Source organism: Schistocerca gregaria, chromosome 4 (assembly GCF_023897955.1).
Source record: "Schistocerca gregaria isolate iqSchGreg1 chromosome 4, iqSchGreg1.2, whole genome shotgun sequence".
Taxonomy (NCBI): Eukaryota; Metazoa; Arthropoda; class Insecta; order Orthoptera; family Acrididae; genus Schistocerca; species Schistocerca gregaria.
In genome coordinates, this window is record NC_064923.1 from 80265959 (window position 1) to 80281662 (window position 15704).

General features: G+C 40.5%; 1 protein-coding gene across 1 annotated transcript in view; it reads right to left on the reverse strand.

Moving 5' to 3' along the window:
- LOC126268219 (putative protein tag-52) overlaps window positions 1–15704 on the reverse strand; it is a 139173-nt gene that overhangs the window by 67132 nt on the left and 56337 nt on the right. The gene's annotated exons all lie outside the window — the stretch shown is intronic.

Sequence of the window (15704 nt, forward strand, 5' to 3'; positions counted from 1 at the left end):
AGGCACAACAGAAAGACTTATGTTGTCTAATTCAGAAGAATTTATTTTGGCTTAAATGCTTACTTGTTTAGCAGTCTTTTTTTTGTGCCTGTCAGTGACTCAACATCTCCACTACATGGTGAGTAGCAATCTATCCTATGTATTATAGTGTCGTTATTCCATTCTGGATTTTTCATTGTTTGATTTAGTTTGAAAAATTTGTATGAAACACTGTATTAAACACTTTAGATGACTAACTGCCCTGATGCCACTCACACGCACAGCAGTTAATCTGCTTAATGTAATTATTTATACTAGATTTTAAATGAATGGCTTTTTATATGCAAGTGAAGTTTAAATGTGTTAATGAAGAAAAGCAGATTTTTCTTCGACTTTTAGTGCCTGTCAATCATATCTGAAAGATACACAAAAATATATAGAATAAACAAACAAGGCTGAATTGCAAGGATGTATTGAATACTGGAAGTCAGTTCTCTGTTTCATGTGAAAAATGTTGCATGTTATTTAACAGACATTAAATTTCCGAAACACATCTTATGGAAATTGATTAGAATTGAAATAAATTTTAGCCCACCAGTCCTATGTGAACAGCTGCTCTGCTTCATATTCCTAAAGTTCTGGGGGGCTCACTCTGAATACTTATGCATGTAAGCTACTCTTTATGGCGTATCTGAGACTAAATCATCTCTCACTCATACCTCAACTAGATATTGTCTAATTTCGCACAAGTCTGAAATGTAGCTATGGCATTTCTTTGCTTTAACTGAGGCTGGACGAAAGGCTCTGACACCTTCACCAAGAGACCCAGGGTAGACAAGAAAGCATTATTTCATTTCATGGTTAATAGAATATTAAACCTTTCTTTGCAACAGAATGGAAGTAATGTAAAGTTAAACTTATAAAACATATAGTGATTAAGAACAGTCATGTAGTTAATATACTAGATAATATGAATTATTCAACATAACACAATAGCTGCAATATTTTGGTCAACAAAATTATGGTGACAAAAGAGAATCCCAAGATACACTGATTTGTTTTAGTATGATTCCATATCAGCTGTAATAGGACAGACTATCCACAACATCAAAGTATGAATTAGGTTTCACATTTGTTATATAACATAAAACATTGTGACACACTACCCAAATATTCGTCTGAGTGCAAAATCGGGAATCTGCAAAATTAGTTGTGAGGGGTGTGAAAGCTTCTACAAGGAGTAGAAGTATTTACAATAGCATTAATGTTGATATAAATACAAGAAAGAACTGTAAATCTGTTAAGAGTACTCATCTTTGTAACAGTAATCACATAACAGTTGACACCAAAGATTCTCATAACATTTTATGCAAGATTGAAAAAAGTAAGTAAATGGATACAGTGAAAGAGAGAAAGGCTTACAGCAGATTTTAAAAAAGCAACCAGACCTTATAATTAATGACGAGTTGATCTTAAAAATAAAACATTCCTAGATAATTTCAGAATATTTGTTACTAGAAACGTAATGTTTCCTGTCCACATCAATGGTCATACTACCTCCTGTATCACCATCAGCATGATCACCCTCCTCCTCTTCCTTGGAGTTGGCAATTTGCCTATTCAATTAACAGAGGAGGTCGCTGCCAATGTTTCCTTGGCCTTTCAGTGTCTCACTTACTGTTCAGTTTATATGGTAAGATATAATTTTATGTATGGCCACCACATAGTTGCTTAAATCTTAATTTTTGTGCACCTAGTTTTGACAGAACTTGGGCCTGAAGAACAAGTCTCTAGCTTGAAATAGAGGTTGGAGTTAGCGGTGAGTCGTGTTTTGGGCTAGATGATGCCATACCATTCATTCACCAGCCTACTTACTGTCACAGTGCTAATAGATATATAATAGTATTTAAGCCTGTGCACTGCCGTGCAAAGTCAATTCACATCGAGCCAGAGCTACAGACGGACATCTGCTCCACTACGATGCTGCTGCCGACCAACTGCCTCCTCAATGGACACTGCCTGGACGCTGCAGTCTCTGTCTTTATGTCGTAACCTGATTCCCAAACTTTGGTAGAGCGTTGAGTGTATTCTACTTTTACAAGTATATATATCACTGTGCACATGCTAAAAGTAAACTCTTGTCGAACTTGGTTTCTTTGAGCAGCAAAGAACACTGTAAATATTAGTTTGTGGTAAATGCGACCAAGCACGAGACTTTGGCTTGCTGAACAAAGGCCTGCAGCCTGGCAATAATTTTTGAGTGTTAACTGTGTTTAGTACATTGGGGCAGATGAGCATACAATTTTTTTCAATAAACTCTATTTGTGGAAAATTAATGACTTTAGTTCTGCCCAGGGTGGATTATTTAGTGGCATCAAGATTTATTTATGACATACATGTGCGCTGATAGCACTGGTTAGGAACAAATACATTGAAGGTTGTATGGCTGAAACCTTGGATATGACGCCACAGGTTCAGCAGACCCTGCATAACATGCAGCAGTTTTTTCAAACCACGACGGACAGGGTGACCGCAGTGTCTGCAACGGCGCCGGAGGTCTCCAATCTCCTCTCTCGCATCAACACCATGGTGAAGAACTTCAGCATTTTGGCTTCATTGTTCCCGTCGTTCAACTGCCATCTCAAACAGTGAGCCAACTACATGGTGAGGATGGAGCAACATTTCTTGGTCCGTGTCATCCAAAGGTCTTATGTGGCTGCTTTGGTGAGGCACATGATATTGGTGCTCCGCTCAGGTGACAAGCTCCGGGTAGACTCGTTAAAATTGAAGGATCCCTTCTAGAGGCACGTCTGCCACTCATCAGAACTTCTGAGCAGTCAGTGCTACCACTACATGTCCAGTTTTTGCTGTTACGCCTCCCGTCATTCCCTTCCACAAGCCTGGACAGACTGGCAACTGTCTCACAATGACCAAGCAATCAAGCACTGACCCCAGCAACTGCCGTCCTGTCACATCCCCATCACCAACGCTGTTATCAGTGGTCGAAATTTATGGTATGTGGTAAATCAGGTCACAGGATGGAAGTCTGTCAGTCCAACAAAATATCAATGGACTACATGCTGTATGGTGGAACAGTGGCTAGGTCCAGCCTTTCCTCAATGTCGGTTATGCGCATCTCCCCACCACAAAGTGTCTTTCCCAGACTGTATCCATTGCCAGGATGAATCCCTGCTTGCAAACTGACACAATCTCTGGTTGTCGCTCCTACCTGCAGACAGGTGCCCCGCCCCTCTAGCCCGTGGATTTCCAGATGTGGTCTACACCCTACATGACAAGTTTGCCTTGAACTCCAGCAATTGCAAGACGAAAGTGTCCTTACCCCAGTCTCTAATAAACACTTTCTCCCAGATGAGAATACACTTTTCCCATGTTAAGTGACAACATACTTTTCCTCAGAACTTTAAAACGTGTTGCAGGGTGTCAATGGTCAAACCTGGGACTCCACATGACCAAGCAGAAGCCGGGACCCACGACATCGTATTTCGTTAGGAGGCTGAGCAAGTTTAATAGCATCAAGGGACAGTATAGAGTGATACAGCGGTATTCGGTAGAACTGCTTTATTCACATAATTTACAGTACTTCGATGGGTGCAGCGTAGTGTCGGCGTGCCGCCCGCAGCACTGTTCCGTGAGTCCAGCCAGCTCAGCAACTCCTGGTATGCCAACACTGCTGCTCCATCATCAAGGCTGCTCAGCTGGGGGTCTACCACACTCTGCCCGTGATCATGGAGACAGTTACAGCTCCTGGTCCCTACCGCCCTCCGTCCTGTTTGGTCTGCTCTGTACGACTATGGGATGAATGTGGTTCTACTGGTCACCCGTGGCCCTTGGACCGCCGTTACTCCCAGGACAGGACCGGACTCGAACTCGTGTCCTCCTGGATGTGGAGCCGCAACTTGCTGCTAGTGGTGCTTGCTGGATGGCAACACCCGCCGCCATCCCTGGTGCTGCTGCACTTCCCGCAGCGAACGCCTCGCCTGGACCCCGGTGGGAAGCGAACGTGGCCCATCCTGGACCCGCTGCAGACTGCTGTCACTGCCCTCCTCAAGGCAGACTGCAATCTCCAAGTACCTGGCTGCCGTTCTGTCCCGCCCCTGTGTTGCGTCCCCGGAGGTGGAATACAGCCCGAACAAGTACATAGAAACAAAGTATAGGTTACACAGGATATTTACAACATTGCTGCCAGACTGGCCCCTATAAGCGTAGACCAGCACAGGTCCGACCCGACTCTCGACTGACCTGGCACACCCCTCAAGCTTAAAGTGCCTGACTATTTATACTGCTTTTCCCCTCGCTTCTGACAGTGCCAGAGAGAGACAAACTATGGCAGGGGTAAATTCCCATACGTCAACCACTTGCACATTGCCACTCCTGGATCTGGCCTACAGCCTCGCCTCATACATCGCAATAAGTTAAAGCAAAGCTATATTAAATGCATATTTCAGCTTAAGGTGCACATTCACATTCCAGATTGGAATGTAAATTTTCTTGGAGTACCAGTACCCTATTATCTCATGTTTGGTTCTTTATTATGGCATAATGCCATATGTGCTAGGAGATGAAAACGTGCACTTGAAATACAGCAAACAGTTGAAAGTAGTCAACAGCGTGGAATTAAGCACTTAGTTTCAATTGAATTGACTGCCTCAGCAGAAAAGAGTAACAAATGCCAAATTTCTTTAGAAAACCAAGGAAAATAATTTCATTGTTCTGCAAGACGATTAATGCTTGACTGTCAGAAAGCTGGAAATGAAATAATAAAAAAAAACTAATAATATATTTTAGCCTTGTGGAATTACGTGAATGTAATTTAATTCACTTGATAGCTTCCGGTCACAGAATTCCATTTTGTTTTCATTTGACATGAGAGCAATAAACAAAGAGGAAACAGCAAAATCACTAAACGCAAACATGGGTCACATGGAGACTACTCACCTCCCCACTAAAACTCAAGACTGCTCTGTGCATCAGCCCCGGATCTACGATATTTCCGAACCGGGGCAATACTAGATAGTGCCCCCCCTCCCCCCCCCCCCCCCCCCCAATTCCTCGGGCATTTGAGGTAGCACACCAAAATTTTTAAAAAATCAGCTTTTTAAAAATATGTTTATTATGTAGCGCACATCTTTCTAAAGAGTATGATACATAAAGCATATGTGTTCAAGGAAATGGTGAGAGATGTTATTTCGTCTTAAGTGTACCAAAGTGGAGTGCCACACCTCTTCACACAGCATTCTTCTATTGCACATCACTATTTCGCTCTGTGGACTTCAAACGTGTAACATTTTGTAATGGATGCCATCAAACTATATTCAGGACAGTGGAAATTAAAATGTCCTGTGGTGCCCCTACTGCTCCCATGCCCCCAGTTGGCCAGTTTGACATCCTGTTCCCTCTTTTCTTTATCCATTATAACACCCTCGCAATTAATACTGGCTAGGATTATTTATAACTGGGCGAACAATAACTTGCCAGAAAATTTGCACTCTTTATTGCCTATTAGCTAATAACTTGCAGTTTTGTATGACATAGAATTAGATATAAGGTACATAGAACCAATAAAGATGAGAGACAAGCAAGACAGTACACATTTCTTCAGTCCTTAAGTCCTAGCATTTTTTTCTCTCTGTAATCTGGCTAGAGATTTATATGGCGTGCTTTCCTTTGTGGGAGAGACTATTACCCCATGAAAGTTTTTTAAACGTTTTGCTACACAAAAAAAGGAAATGTTGTTGTCTAATACTGAAAAAGCTGTTAAATCAAATACTACCCAAGGCTGGTGTGGTTTCTCGATCTGATTACGTGTATTTTTTCACTGTCCCCTAGATAAAACAAATTTGGCCTGCCTAATATTGCAGCATTGTAACACATGTCAAATAAACGAGACTGTTTTGGCACGAATGATCATTTTTATAAAAAGACAGAATATAATTCACGAAGTACCAACATCAAATGCCTATTAAGCCTATTACAAGCAAAAAAGTTTTATGTTAGGAAATAGTTTCACATTTCATTCACACGCTCCAGCTTCTGAAACGTTAGATCGAAAAGTAATAGTACGAAATTTTTATATAAATTTGGAACTGTCATATTTTTATGATGTCCCCATTTTTTCTCCTTCCTTGTTCAAACAATTTTGTCATCACTAATTCTGTAACTATTCCTGCCAGTGCCAAAACTTATTCTCCAGTTAACTTCACTAACCCTGCCACAATGACTGGTTTAGTTATCCTGCATTTATTCTCCGGTTAGGTGTTATTACATGTTCATAAAATGCGTTTTCTGCGCTACTCCCAGAATAGAACCTTAGTGGCTGATAGCGGGGGAGTGTACAACTGGCCCCTACTAGTGTAGCTGTCTGGCCAAAAATTCTGTCAAAATTTCATTTTCTTGGATACACCGAGAAGATAATACGTAATCCTTCTTACCTGTTATACTTGTTAGTCGTTTAATTCCACTCTGCTAGTCTGAATCTATGGATTTTTCTAGTAATTATTACAATGCTGATAATTCGCAAATCCAGTCAACCACATAAACAGCGACTGGCACTCGCCCTTTCTGCTTTATTCTGCTCAGCTCGTATATCCCCATTCCCTTTTGCCTGCAGGAAAGTTTATTTCTAGATCGACAGGTATTCCCCTGGAAGAGACATTATTTACACTATGCACACATCAAAAAATCAACTTATGATTCATTCAGAAATCAACTTAAAATTCGTCCAAAAATGTTCTAAAACCAACAGGGAAGCATTTCAAAATCATATGAATAATCGATTGACCAATGTGCACTGGATGCTAGGCACTTTGTGATCAAGGTTTTTTTCCCTCAAGAATATTCTGCCTAAGGCGGATTCTTCATGTGACCTATTTTAAAATGATGGAATTGTGACATAAAGCAGTTTAAAATTCTTAAGCCAGACAATGATACTTTTGAAACTAGCTTCAAAATAATAAACATTTTGGCAGTTTTGTAACGCTATTTATGAAAATATCTTACCTGAAAGCTGCGCAGCACAACTTCAAGAAGACTTTATTTGATGAAACTCTTTTTGGTATATTTCCTTCTTGCATCCCAGTCATGTGCGAGAGCCATCTTTCTTTTTATTTGTTGATTCTACTTTAATGACAATACTATGAAAGGGATGGACTGCTACTCACAGTATAGAGAAGATGAGTAGCAGACAGACACAACAAAAAGATTGCTATACATTTAAGCTTTCAGCCAAAAGGCCATCTTCTAAAGTAGAAAAGGAGGAGACTGAGGTGGGGAGGGATGGGAGGGTATGAGTGAGGGAAAGTGCAGTGCTGCTAGTGGGTGTGTGCAGAGATGTGGTGGTGACAGGTTAGGCCTGCTAGGTGCAGCTGTGTGGTTTGAGGGGGGAGGGAGGGGAGGGGAAAGGGGAGCAGGAAAGGATGGAAGTTGAGGAGGGGAAAGGAACTAGTGTGTGTGTGTGTGTGTGTGTGTGTGTGTGTGTGTGTGTGTGTGTGTGTGTGTGTGTGGAGCTGGAATGGGTGAAGGGAAGAGAATAGGTAGATGAAGGACATGGACTAGCAAACATTGATGAGGCCACACCATTATCCACCACAACCTGCAAATCTCCCCTACTTCCCCTTATAGCTGACAAATGCTGCCTGACAGACCTACTAGATTTATAACACCCTCAGAAACTCCCTCCCACCACCATACACAATACCCAAAACACAGACATCAACTGTTCCTCCAAATGCCTTAGTATCACAGAAGTATCAGTCCTTTCCAAGGACCTTACCTTTTGTACCACTCCCGAATTCAATTCTGCTAGACTCATTAAAGACAAACTCAATAAAAAACCAGTAGTGAACCCTGTCTGACTCTGCTCACTCCTTCGTCTAATCATTATCCACCTCTACTGACCTCAAATCACCTCATCAACATTCCAGAATTGCTTAAGCTCGTACCTTGTCTCATCCTCATTTCCCAAATCCCTTAACATAGTAACCAACCTTAAATCGGCAGAAAGAACAGCAGTCCACCATCAAAAAACAGATCCTGACCTTATAATCCTACCTGCCAACAAAGGCTCCACCACTGTGGTTTTGAACTGCTGGGCTTAACTGGTGAAGGTACTCCGCCAGCTGTCAGATTCTTCCACCTACATAGCCTGCCACAATGACACATTCCATAAATCCAACAGGATCTTCAGTCTCTCCTCAAATCCCATCCCAGAACCTCTCCCCCGAGTCTCTCTCTCTCTCTCTCTCTCTCCCTCTTCTCTACCCCCCCCCCCCCCCCCCCAGCACTCCCCTCATTCCTACCTTCTGCACACTTCCTAAGTCCGTACACCCAACCACCAAGGATGCCTTGTCGTGGCCAGTTACTGTGCTCTCACAGAGAGCTCTACTCTTGTGGACAACACCTCGTGTATAACCTACCCTCCTATACACCACTCCAACAATTTCCTCCACTGACTCTCACAGTTCCTGCTCCTTTACCACAGGCACCCTGCTCATCACTAATAATGCCACCACCCTCTACATTAACACTGACAATGCCCATGGCCTTGCTGCTTTGAAACACTATCTTTCCCGAGGCCCAACTAACTCCAAGACAACAACCTTCTTCCTGGTCACCATAACCAACTGTATTCTCCCCCACAGTTACTTCATCTTTGAAGGCATCATCTACAAAGAAATCAATTTTACAGCAATGGGAACCCACATGGTACCATTCAGTGCCAACTTAGGCATCACCTACAAAGAAATCAATTTTTCAGCAATGGGAACCCACATGGTACCATTCTATGCCAACTTATTCATGAGCCTTCTAGAGGATTCCTTCCTAACTATTTGGACTCTCGTACTCCTACATGGTTTGGATTCACTGAGACCTTTGTTACCTGGATTGAGGGCAAGGACACCTTAGCGACATTCCTCCAGAACATCAACATGTTCTCTCTTGTTTGCTTCACACACTCCTCCAAAACCCAACAAGCTACCTTCCTCAATGTTGACCTCCATCTCAAAGGTGCCTACATGAGTGCCTCTGTCCACATGAAACCTACCACCCACCAACAATAAATGGACTCCAACAGCTGCCATCCACACAATACCAAAGAGTCCCTCCCATACAGCCTCACCACCCATGGCCGCCGCACCTGTGGTGTCAAACTATCCTCCTTCAAATGTAGGCCTACCAAGGGTATCATTGAGGTCTTCAGAGACCAAAATTACTCTCAACCTTGTATGGAAACAGATCTCCTGTGGTTTGTCTCACCAGTCACCTCCCATGTACCCACTGTCTGGCCACAAAAGAGCACTCCCCTTATGACTCAGTACCACTCACGACTGGAGCTCCTGAATCACCTTTTCTGTCAGGGTTACAACAACCCCTTGCTGTCCCCTGAAATGAGGAATATCCCCAACTGCCCCCCCCCCCCCTCCCTCCATTCATCACCCACCGAACCTACGCAACATCTTTGCCAACCCCAACTCAAACCCTGCTCCTAACCCCTTGCCTCATGGCTCGTATACCTGTTATATATCCACATGCGGACCAGTCTCTTACAACCCACAACCACAAAAACCACCACTTACTCCATTCCGGTTACAGGCATCTCCTACACGATCAAAGGCATGGGTGCCTGAGAAAACAGTCACATGATCTACAAACTAATCTGCAACCACTGTGCTATTTTCTACATGGGCATGACAATCAATGAGCTATTTGTTTGCATGAATGTCTTCTGACAAACTGTGGCCTAGAGAAGCCAGACCACCCAGGTGCTAAACATGCTGCCTTACACAACATGCTTTACTTCAATGACTAATTCACAGACTGCACCACCTGGAGCCTTCCTACCAATGTAAGCTTTTCTGAATTACACAGGTGAGAATTCCTACGTACCTGTAACCCCCATGGCCTCAACTTTTGCTAGTCCCTGTCCTTAACCTGCCCATCCTCTTCCTTTGATCCACTCCAGCACTACACAGCCTTCTATTCCACCAGCACTCACTAGTCTTTGTCCCCACCTCCACTTCTCTCCTTTTCCACTACCCCTGCTCCCCACACAAAAATCTCCTGATTGCACCTAGCAGCTCTACCTTCTCCCCTGCTATCTCCCCCCTACCCCACCACAGCCACCTCCTTATGCCCTTTCCGGCAGCCAGAGGTAGTAGTCATGTGAATGTGTGTGTGTATTTTCTACTTTAGAAGGCCTTTTGGCAGAAAGCTCAAATGTATAGCAATCATTTTGCTGTGCCTATCTGGAACTCAACATCTTTGTGTAGAGAGTAATAATATATCATTTTCATAATATTGTCATTATTCCATCCTGGATTTTCCATTGTGTGATTTCATCTTCTATTTTGAAAAGATTAATGTCTCTCCGCACATAGTCATTTTTTCACCCAAACCAGTAAGACTCACAGCAATATTGTCACAATCATCAATTTATAAAATTTCATTCTTGATACACCCCCCCCCCCCCCCCAAATCCCAATTCATTTATGATGGCCATTCGTACAGGTCGAGACATGGGCAAGAATTGCACTGTTGCTGGTTCCAGGTGACAACTGCAATATGCACATACATGTGTGTATCACTTGAAGACTATGTGTATCTTGAAAATTATTTCTCTCACTTGCAAATGTAGAATTTGACATCTGCCACCACCAGCAATGATGATAACCAGTAATAAGTGGTATAAAATTTCACTAAATAACTAACTACAATCCCATTCAATGCTTGCATTGCCAATGACATTCAAAGAAGTCAGAATGAAAGCTCATTGTCAGAGAATGCGTGATATAGATGCGCAAGAACAAGCCTAAACTCTACAGTCATCATTCATGACTCTGTAGATCATGTTCTTTGCATTGTTCCACAAATGGCCTGGTATTAATTCAATTTGTGTATATTATCAAAATAGTGTACTAAGTTATATCACAGCCAAGGTATTGGAAATGAGAGGTTTATTCAATAGGTCTATTATTTTTGTACAGACTAGATATTTTTCTCTATGCTTCACATGTTGGCTACATGTATATTGATTGTAGTATGTTTTAACTTGAAGCTACACAATTCTGCCAACTGATTTAATATATATTTACGACTTAAAAATCTTCGTATTATGATTACACCACAGTGAAACTTCCGTCAAGTCATTTTATGTTGCACCAGGCTGAAGTTCACTGATATATTGTTGGCAAGATAGCTATATGCCAACTATCTCCACAGATGATGATGAACTTTAAAGAATATTTGATGACATAAAAGAAATTATTCAGATTGTTAAGGGAGAGGAAAATTTAATTGTGAGGGGTAATGAATGTAACAGTCGGAAGAGAGAGAGAGAGAGAGAGAGAGAGAGAGAGAGAGAGAGAGAGAGAGAGAGAGAGAGGAAAATAAATAAATAAATAAATAATAAGTGTTAGGGGTATGGACTGGGAGAAAGAAATGAAAGAGAAAGCTGCTTGGTACAATTTTACAAAAAGAATAATTTAATCATCACTACACTTGGTTCAAGAATCACGACAGAAAGTTGTATGCATGGAAGAGATCTGAGAACAGTGGAAAGTTTGACTGATTATATAATGGTAAGACACAGATTTTTTCAACCAGATTTTAAACAATAAGCCATTTCTAGGTACATATATGAACTGACTAATTTATTGGTTATGAACTGAAGAATTTTCAAAAAGGTAGAAAATTAAGGACTGGGACCTGGATAAGTTGAAAGAACCATAAGTTCACGAGTGTTCGAGGGGAAAGGAATACAGTAAAAAACAAATGCGTATCTTCAAGAGATGAAATATGAAGGCAGCAGAGGACCAAATAAATAAAACAAGGCTTAGGCTGTATATCGCAGGAGATATTAAATTTAATATATGAAAGGAGAAAATATAAAAATGCAGCAGATGAAAGGAAATACAACAATCTAAAGATGAGACTGATAGAAAGTGCTACATGTCTAATAAGGAATGGCGTGACGATAAATGTAAACCTGTAGAATAATGTATAATTAGGGAAAAAACAGATACTGCCTGTAGAAAAATAAAAGAGGCCTTTGAAGAAAAGAGCAGCAGTTATATGAGTATCATAAGTTCAAGTGAAAGGCAGAAGGAGTATATAGAGGGTATATAAAAGTGAGATGAATTTGAAGGCAATATTACAGACAGAGAAGAGGAAGCAGACGAAGATGAGAAGAGGTATATTATACTACAAGAAGAATTTAAGAGAGCAGTGAAATATCTAAGCTGAAACAAGGCCCCCCGGAGTAGACGACATTCTCTCAGAACAGGTGATATTCTTGGGAGAGACAGCCATGACAAAACACTTCTATCTGGTGCGCAAGATATATGAGACAGGAGAAATACCCTCAGACTCAAAGAAGAATGTGCCAATACCAAAGAAAGCAAATGCCGACAGGTGTGATTATTACCGAACTGTCTGTTAATGGTTGCAAAATACTAACAGAAGATTAAAAAAACTATTAGAAGCCAACCTCAGGGAAGATCAGTTTGGGTTCCAGAGAAATGTTAAAACACACAAGGCAATACTGCCCCTACAAATTACCTTACAAGATAGGTTAAAGAAATGCAAACCTACGATTATAGCTTTTATCAACTTAGAGAAGCTCTAGACAATGTTGACTGGAATACATGCTCTGAAATTCTGAAGGTACTAAGGATAAAATACAGGGGATAAAAGGTTGTATCAACTTTTACAGAAGCCAGACGGCAATTATAAGGGCTGATGGGCATGAAAGGGAAGCAGGATTTGAGAAAGGAGAAAAGAAAAATTTGGAGAAATAATTCAAGTTCAGGGAGAAGAAATAAAAACTTTGAGGTTTGCTGATTACACTGCAATTTTGGCAGAGACAGCAAAGACTTGGAAGTGCAGTGGAATGGAATGGACATGGTTTTGAAAGAAGAATATAAGATGAACAGTAACAGAAGCAAAACAATTGTAAAGGAATGTATCTGAATTAAATCAGGCGATTCTGATGGAACTAGATTAGAAAATGAGACACTAAAAGCATTAGATGAGTTTTGCTATTTGGGCAGTAAAATAGCTGATGATGGCTGAAGAAGAGGGAATATAAAATGTGGAAAGGCTATGGGGAGAAAAGAGTTTCTGAAGAAGAGAAATTTGTTAATATCAAATATAAATTTAGGTGTTAGGAAATCTTTGAAATTTTGGAGTGTAACCTGGTACAGAAGTGAAAAGTGCACAATGAGCAGTTCAGACAAGAAGAGAATAGAAGCCTTTGAATGTGATGCTGCAGAGGAGTGCTGAAGATCAGATGTGTAAGTGCATAATGAATGAGGATGTACTGAAAAGAATTGTGGAGGAAAGAAATTTGTAGCACGTAACTTGTATAAAAGAAGGGATCGTTTGATAGGATATATTCAGAGATATCAAGGAATTGTCAGTTTAGTATTGGAGGGAAATGTGAGGGCTAAAAACCGTAGAGGGAGACCAAAAGACAAGACGAATCCAGACCAAAGCAACAACATTGTATACATATGGGTGGATAGGTGCTCTAAGCATGAGCCAATTTTTCAAATAATCCCCAGAAGCCATAATAAATTGTAAGTACATGCACTTCAGAAAACATTAACAATTTTATGTTTGATATTTTCAATGTTTTAGCAATTTGCTTCATATATAATTTCTTAAACATTTGCATGCTTCAGACCCGCTTCACACTAACAAAACTGGTCAATATTTCGGTGTTTATTAAAGAGACTGACACTGGCTTATAATGCCTGCATTTAAATAAGTGAAAAAGTGGCTGAACTGATTTGTTACACCCCCCGCCCTCCACACACACATTTTTCAGGCCAGGAACTTGAAATGTGTGGAGGTTTTGGATCTTACACTGCAGGCATTGTTTAGGAAGGCTTGTTCAAAACTCCACTCCTAATGGGGTGAAAAGCTTTTTGAAAATATGAAGCTATTAAGTCAATTTTAAAGCTCGAACAACTAAAATGTGTTTCAGCATTTTTGGAAATTCTACCATTAAGTGGGTAAAATAGTCAGCTAATTTTTTTTAAAAATAAATCGTCATTAAAGAACTATGGAATTTTTTTAATGGTGTGTCTATGAAAACTGGTATTAGACTTCTGAATTTCAAATAAAAGAAATAAGTGAAATATTGACCATGGAATTTTTTTAATGTTGTGTCTATGAAAACTGGTATTAGACTTATGAATTTCAAATAAAAGAAATAAGTGAAATATTGACCATGGAATTTTTTTAATGGTGTGTCTATGAAAACTGGTATTAGACTTCTGAATTTCAAATAAAAGAAATAAGTGAAATATTGACCATCTTTGGTCGGAATTTAAAGGTATTGTCCACCACGTGCTAGAGACGTATGTGTCTAGCAAAACTGTAGGGGACGGAAAGGATCCACCTTGGTACTACAAACATATTAGGAAGTTGCCGAGAAAACAGAGAATTTTGCACAGTCATTTTAAACATAGTGACTGCCCCGTTGACAAACAGAAATTATGCGAAATGAAAGCAGCTGTCAAAAGGTCAATGAAAGATTCTTTTAACGATTTTGAAAGCAATATTTCATCTGTAGATTCTAAAAGTAACCCTAAAAAATTTTGCTCATATTTAACATCTATGAACGCCACAAATAATTCAATACCTTATCTTGCTGACAGTGCGGGTAGTGTAAAAGATGATGATAAACAGAAGGCCGAAATTCTAAACCTAGTTTTCAAAAACTTAATTATGGTAGAGAACTGCAGCACCATTCCCCCTTTCATTTATTGAACAAATGCAAAATGCAAGTATAGCTGACAGAGTTTAGGGTATCTGGGATTGTAAAACAGTTAAGATCCTTCGATGCCAGAAAGGCATCTGACCCAGACATATCCTCGTAGGATTATATGTTGACTATACTACAAACATAGCACCATTCTTATCCATCATCTATCAGATATCACTGGAACAGCGGAAAGTTCCAAGGGATTGGAAGACGGTTCAGATCATAGCAATCTATAAAAAGGGGAGAAAATTGGATGCACATAATTACAGACCAATTTCACTGGCCTTGATTTCTTGTAGAATCATGGAACATATTGTGTGTTCAGACATAATGACCTTTCTAGACTGAGAAGCTCATCTGCAGAAACCAACACCGATTCAGGAAACAGAGGTCATGCGCAACACAGCTAGCCCTCTTTACGCATGATATACAACAGGCTCTAGATACTGGCTCACAGGTTGATGCCATATTTCTCGTCTTTTGAAAGGCCTTCGACTCAGTTCCGCATTGTCACTTGCTTCAAAAAGAGCGCGTTTATGGTCTATCAAATGATATATGAGGTTGGACAGAAAGTTTTCTAACAGATAGAGGCAGTATGCCATCCTAAATGGGGTGACTTCCACGGAAATAAGCGTAGCTTCAGGTGTGCCTCAGGGCAGCATAATAGGTCCGCTGCTTTTTAAATTTACACAAACAATATGGTTCATGGTATTGACAGCTGCATTAGACTGTTTGCTGATGATGCTGTAGTCTATAGGAAAGTAGTATTACGTGAAAGTTGTGAACAAGTCAATGGGGATATGCAGAAAATAAATGCACATTGTAATGACTGGCAGTTATCTCTCAATATTAGTAAGTGTAATCTACTGCGTACAACAACGCAAAAATCTCCATTAATGTACGAGTACAAAATAAATGCCCAGTCATTGAAAGTGGCAAC